This window comes from Numida meleagris, chromosome 4 (genome assembly GCF_002078875.1).
Source record: "Numida meleagris isolate 19003 breed g44 Domestic line chromosome 4, NumMel1.0, whole genome shotgun sequence".
Taxonomy (NCBI): Eukaryota; Metazoa; Chordata; class Aves; order Galliformes; family Numididae; genus Numida; species Numida meleagris.
In genome coordinates this window covers 81,771,166-81,778,204 of record NC_034412.1, presented here as the reverse complement: position 1 = coordinate 81,778,204, position 7,039 = coordinate 81,771,166, and the positions used below count along the sequence as shown (strand labels likewise).

The 7,039-nt window shown below is 35.5% G+C and overlaps 1 long non-coding RNA gene across 1 annotated transcript; it reads left to right on the top strand.

Annotated features, from left to right (window-relative positions):
- LOC110398404 lies at nt 227-3,840 on the top strand. The gene is made up of 3 exons (XR_002438366.1): nt 227-848; nt 1,360-1,488; nt 2,674-3,840. It is a non-coding gene; the product is annotated as an uncharacterized LOC110398404 (long non-coding RNA).

Below are 7,039 nucleotides of genomic sequence, written 5' to 3'. Positions count from 1 at the left end.
GTAAACAACAGTTAGAAATTAAACTAAATACTCTGATGAAGTCCTAGTCTCTGGAAAGACAACAGTTTTAGCACAACTTTCGTGAGGCCAAGAAATCACCCTGTTATGAGTTTACATCCTTCTGTGATACAAGTGCCAAACACTTCTAGTAAGCAAAGCAGGTAAGAATTACATTTAAGCATGAAAAAAATGGAATTAAGTTGCATAATATTTATTCAATGTTCTGTAATCTTACATGAAGAATAAAAATGAAAATAACTGCTTACTTACAGAGTTTGCTGACTTCAGCTTGTTTGAAATGGGCAGTACAAATTGTAACAAAACAGCTTTTCATAGGCTGAAAAGATAACTAATGGGAGGTGGCAGCCCATTCAGTGTACCTCCTGTGACTGCATAGCATTGCAGCATTGCTCAGCAGCCTTCTTCCCTCATGCTAGCCAGTTGCTCACTTGAGCACCCACTTTCTATGTCTTTTTCTTTCTGAAAAGCTCCATTCAAAAAAACTACGTCTTCTCTTCCAGCTACTTGCTTGGTCTCTCTTCCTTATTGTCTGCCAGTTATTGAGTTCTTATTTTAGTTCCATTGTCCTTCTAATGCCACTCTTTGCTTATCAGTTATAACAGCTGGGATCCTTTACTCATAAGAACTAATGTCATCCTTACTGGTTTTGAATCTACAGAAAAATATATATATATTTGTAGGCAAAAGCAAATATCTGTTTTACACTATATACCCTCTTTCACCCAAAATCTGATTATTTCTGCTCAGCAGTTTGATGTCCTTTTTTCCTCTTGCTACCAGGACATCTTGTAAGAGGAAACCAAAGGAATGGATGAAGATAGAATGAGGTAAGACACTTCACAGCAGGCGTGAGATTGAGATGGGTACCATGATTAGTTGAGGAGCAGTAGGTAGAAGTTTCTGGAAAAGAACTGCCTATATAAGGAGGAATGAATACTGACTACATTTTTGGTATTCCAGGCAGTGCTGGTGACACAATTTGCTATGAAACAGAAAAATTGTATGGGACTATTTAACACTTCATTTTTGGGAGTGGTTTCACAGTCATTTGATATTTTGAATTGCAGCTTTTTTCTTTCTTTCTTTCTTCCTTTCATTTTTTTTGTTATTTTTCCTGTGTTGCTGCTGTTTTTGTTGTTGAAGGGAGAGCGGTAAGTCTTAGTCTCTTTGGAAAAACTTTGCCCTTCCATGACTTGAAGAAGAGTCTTGAATTTCAGTGAGGGTGGGTGTAGTCCTTGTCAGAGGCGAGCCAAGAATGTATCTTCCTCTGTCTGAATCTGGATGGGAATCAGACATGATAAATCATTGATTTTTTTACTATTATCGTTCCTCAAACAGTACTGGATTCCTGCAAACATTGTCCACTGAGATGAAGACCGAAACTGGAAGAGGGGAGGATATCTTGTGTGGGACTCCAACCAGGTCTACGCAGTGTGTGACACTGTATTATACTAAGGACATAATAAGGTATAATAGTCAAGTTCATAGGCATCTCAAGTTGGGCAAGTAGAATTTAATGAAAACTTCAGACCTTAATTTCTTTGTGCATACAGAGTGGTGATTAGTAATACCTTCTCATGTAGTTTCTGTAAATATTTATGAAGTGCATGAGATGCTATAGCAACAAGCAACATGCAAATCTCAGGACAAAATTTGTTTTGCTTCTGGTGTGGGATATGATGAACGTGCAAAAACAATGTGGGGGCTGAGAAATTTCTCTGACCACACAACACACAATGAGGCAAAAGCAAAGTACTGTTTAACAACAGCTTGTTTTGCGTACTGAAATAAATGGAGCCCTGTGGAGAATGTCTTTGCTTTTAGTATCACAATACATGTACCTCAAGGACTGAAATAACAGAGACACTGTGGATTTTGCCTACGCTACAAACAAGAAATATATGTGATGATTCAGATAGAACTGATGGCAAGTGTGTATCCTTTTTCCAGCTGTTAACCTCTGTACTGGTGATCTATAATTCATGGGTCCCATAGAGGTTTCCAGGGCTAGATAAAATATCAGAGTATTGCATTCAAGCGGACTACAAAGTGTCGAGTATTTTGTTCTGCCTTCTGCTGGCTACTGACAGTGAATTTTGTGTTCAGAAAGACTTTTCTTTAAATCAACACTCCTTTACAATAATATTGCCCCAATGAGAGACTTTAATAGTACAAGAAACCAGCATGTTTAAATACATAAAAACCACAGTAGGGTAGAGAAACCACAACAACTCAGCAGGCCTGTGCAGGACCCACAGTTAGAGCAATGAGAGGAGGATCAAGGAGAAGACCGCTATATAAATTCAGCATTTATTAACTTACAGGAATTATTTTGTTTGACTGAGGTTGCAAAATGACAGTGAGAGAAGTGATAAAATGGACTTTCCAGGGTGAAGTAATCCAGGAGCCTTAGCAGTCTGAAAATCATTTTTTTCCAGTCTGTCTCACTCTTCTTTTAATAATCTAAATCCTGGTCAAAGGGATTATTTGTTTGGTAGATGGCTAAAGACTGATTCTGGGGAAGTCAGCATTAACAGAAATGGCTAAAGATGCTATTAGGAGAGCAAATGCTTTGCATTGTTTAATTTGCTGTTTATATACAATAAAAGATGTCTTCTATTTCATACAACTTTCTTCATATTTCAAATACAGGTGTGAAGTTCTTTGCATTCCTAATCACTGTGTTAATAGAGAGCTAAACATTTATCTGATGTGGCAAAGAAGTATGCTGCACTGATGCCATGGACAACGCAAATTTTTTTCAAACTAACTGTATGGTTAAGCTGTATTTGTTTCCATTTGATTGTATGATCTTTATACACTTAATAAAAGAAACCAGAAGTATTCCTTTCCAAGCTGTTAAATTCCTGTTTTGTACTTTATGTGCAGTTATGTTCATATGTTAGATACCTAATATTTATGATTCTGTTCGCAGCAGTAGAACCAGCAGAGAATTCTCTTACTTAGAACTGAATTAATAATCTGGCTTGGAATCAGGGCCATTGTGCTGGTGGAAGTTACATATTTCAAATGAGAAACATAGCTTTGCATAACCGAACTAGTGAATAGTATTAATGTTACCAGGACATTGGAGTAATTCAAGTGATGAGATAAATTATTCCATGATCTCTAATCCTACATTAGAGGAATCAGATCTGTCTGTAGTTTCAGCAGAAAACAAAACAAAAAAAACCAGTATTTCTCTAATTTCAACAAAAGTATTCCTGTTTTCAGTCATGGAAGTATCTTAGTCTTTGAAACTCCAAGGAAAATCTGGTTAAGCCCTCACTTCTTACCTAGAAACAAAAACAAACAAACAAAAACAAGCAACAAGAACAACTGCAATATTTGCAATTTCAACTGGATGAAATAATCTTCCTTTTCCTACCCTAAACTGCCAAAACCATTTGTAATCCATTTTGGCAAATGTTAAGTATTCTTTAGGTACATCTGCAAGTTATGCTTGGAAGTAAGTTAACATATAGAAATAGTTTGATATTTCTGTTCAGCCAAGGAGCACAAGAATTTCTTCAAATGACCTTTTCCAATGCATCTTTTGATCTTACCTTCTTTTTCTCATCACAGTGAATTGTGGTTCCATAATCATTCTGGTTCTTTTTCTCATATACTAGATTTTAATGTGTACCTAAATGTATAGTTTAATATCTGCATTAATCTTTTCTCTGTGATCAAGATCACACAAGCATAGATGATGTAGTCTTTTTTCAAGTGTATCTAGGGGAAATCCAGGGTCGCCTCACTCGCAGTGGAGCCCCACTAGTTTTTTGTTCTTTATTTTTACTGATATAAACATTCTGCTTTTAGTTAACAATTATAAATCATAACAAAGTTTTGCATCTCTGCTTTCATCTCATGGGTTTTTTAGATGCTTATTCACGAATTCGGATCTGAAAGCATTATCTATGCTCTTTCTTATGTCCTTAGAAAAAAGGTCAAAATTAAGTTGATCACTTACAGCAGTTTAAAGCCTTCTTAACAATTTCTTCTCTTTAAGGAATCAGAGTTCTCAGATCAACTGAGTCCACAAACTATTTTCCTGAGTTCATGAAACCTTTAATAATCTTATGTTTTTTCTTCTCTTCATCTAAGTTTAAAAATATTGATGAATGTATTTTCTTTGGCTAGTTTTTCTAGAAAAAAAATCATAAAACAGCAAATAAATCATAGCCAGTAGAATCACATCTTGATTTTTCAGAAATTGTTTGATGAAATCTACTGCCAATTGTATTCAGGAATATCAGTTTCTTCCCAGTATTAGTAGCAACCTGTACTAGAATCACACAATTCTCAGTACTAATAATCTTTCTTGTAACAGTGAAGTTTGTCATCCATTTCTGACTTCATCCCAAGGGGACTTCAACAACCTCCCACCATCAACACAGTAAAAACTTCCTACTTTCCATACTTACCCCAGGTCATATCCAAAGCTTTTGTGTATACATCCCTCAGGAAACTGGTGGCTGGATTTATGTGACTAATTCATTTCCAGTTCAGTGACTACCAAAAAAGGGGAAGATACTCCACAAAAAAAATTTGATTCAGTACCAGGATTTTGCATTTTGATTATATTTAAGAAAAAAAAATCAAGCAGCAAATCATAATTTCAAATAACAATTTACAGTGTTAAAATATTCAGGTTTGAGCATGTCAAAATAAAAATTTCAGCTAAAAAAGTATCTGTTTTTTAAAAATTTTTATCAGTACTGTTCATAAAATCTCCTTGAATTCTCAAATATTGTTTTCTGGACAGAAACTGCATTTTATAGTGAGAGAACTGTTCATCTGAAAAAAAATGCTTTGTCTCTTCATCGTTATACTCCTATGTTTTCTTAAAGTTAGCTTCAGCTACAGCTGTGGAAAAAATGATAATATGTGATATGTACAGATTAAATATATTTCCGTATGTATTATTTGAAATGTTTGCAGTGAAACTTCTACTCCATACTCCTAACATATACTGTTCAAAGTAGATTTGGATAGTGATAAATTCTGTAATTCAGAAACTCAAATCACAATTTTTATCCTTTCAATGGGGAAATGAAGGTATATATTTCTGCCTTTCTCCCCTCCTGTAGTTTTTATCTTCTGTTGTCTTCATCTTGCAGCAATAATGGAATAGGAAAGTTGAAAAAAAGGCATTGATCTTTTCTGCTACATTCACTCAATTTGTTCAGGACTGCTAAATGCCAGGCTTGCAGTCCCTCTTCTTGACCATCTTCCCGTCCTTTACAGGTCATTCAAGTCTGCTTCATTCTGTTTGAGTACAAACTGTTCAATAATCCAGAATGGAAGTGTTAAAGGGCAGAATGCATCCTTAATGCTACTTGATTAAAATAAATATTTGCAGGTCATCCTCTTGCTCTGTGTAGAGAACCTTTTTCTTTCTAGAACCTCTCCTTAGTGGAACTGCTTCTGCTATACAGTCTTCCCTATTGCTTGTGTGCTGTTTTCAGACAGTACAGCAAACTGCCAGGTATAAAAAACTAATGAGAGGGTGAGAGGCAAAAAATTTTTGGTGAAAACACTGAGTCACCAACATTATGAGGAGGAACAGATTTCATGTTCATGTTAAACCATTGTTCTTCAAAGGTTGGGGCAAATGAGTCAAAATTTATTTATGAATAAGTGATACCCAGACAAAAATACGTACCAACTTTTATAGCTAGATATTATTTCTCCAGAAAATGCCATTTAATTTATCTCTACAGAGAGAAACCACTTCCTTTCAGGGAAAACAATATGCTCTTGCATACTGAATTTTAAGCAATAAGTGGATAACAAAGATTTAACAGTGTTCTCTCTAGGACTGATGAAGTTTCAATCTTCATGAGATACAACTGAAATACATTATCTCACCCTATGTAGTGATAAATAAAAATAATACCTGCTATACATTTTTTGTATGCTTAGACAAAAATAGGTTATAACAACTTTTTCTTTCATTAAAACGGCCAGAAAAAAAAATAGGGAGATATTAGCATTCAAAGTATCCTTTTCAAATCAGACATTTTCAAGCAGCTTCTCCAAGAGCCTCCCCCAAGGCCAGCCTTCTCCTCTTCTCCCACAAGGTACTCTGCTAAACCTTTAACAAATACAGAAATGTCCAGTGCATGTTAAGTAATGGCAAGACAAGTGGGTACAATTATTCCAACTAAAACATATACTAGAACCAGCAGCTCCATGTCTCTCTTGTACTGTGGAGCCACTGAGTACTCCATCCAAGTGTGACAATTACAAGCTGAAACTGGACAAATCTCTTCTAATTACATTGAGACATATGTTTCTACCAAAGCCTGAAGATGTGCTGAGAGAGTGTTGGTAAATTCATTATGAAAAGTTTTGAAGAATTTATTGTCACATGTTCCTTTTTTGTCAGGAATAAATGTTCTAATTCTGCTGTTACATGATGGCAAAAGTAAGTTGTGAGTTGTTTTGATGGACTAGACAACAGTTAATTTCAAGAAGTACTGCCATTTTATCCATTCATTTTGCAACACAGGAAGCCTGACAAAATGAAGGTTCTGAGAAAGGATATGTTCTTTGCTTCATTCTACATCAGGGTAATAATCCCCAGGGAAAGAATTTAACAATTTAATTTAAAGGCCAGTCGTTAACACTGAAACAAATGAAGTAGCATGGCTATGTCTGAGGTGAAAATTAGGCTTCTGTTAGCAAATAATAGAAGCCAAATTGTTTAAAGATGGAGCTGTTCTGGTAAATTTGGTAGTGGGAGATTAGATTCTCTACCCTACATGGATATGATGAGCTCAGCATGAATTATCAGCCTGGATGCAGAAACAGCAGCTTTAGCTCTGTCTCATGTGGGATGTCAGGCTAGATGATATGAGTGATGTCTTTAGTAATGAATTCCTAAGAGGTGAAGGAGACAAAACTGGGAGTTAGGATAGTCGGATACAAATATCTCATAAATTACAAAAGATTTTCTTTAGTTGAAATGCTAAAATTTTCACGCTGCATGAGATGATTGTGCCATCCC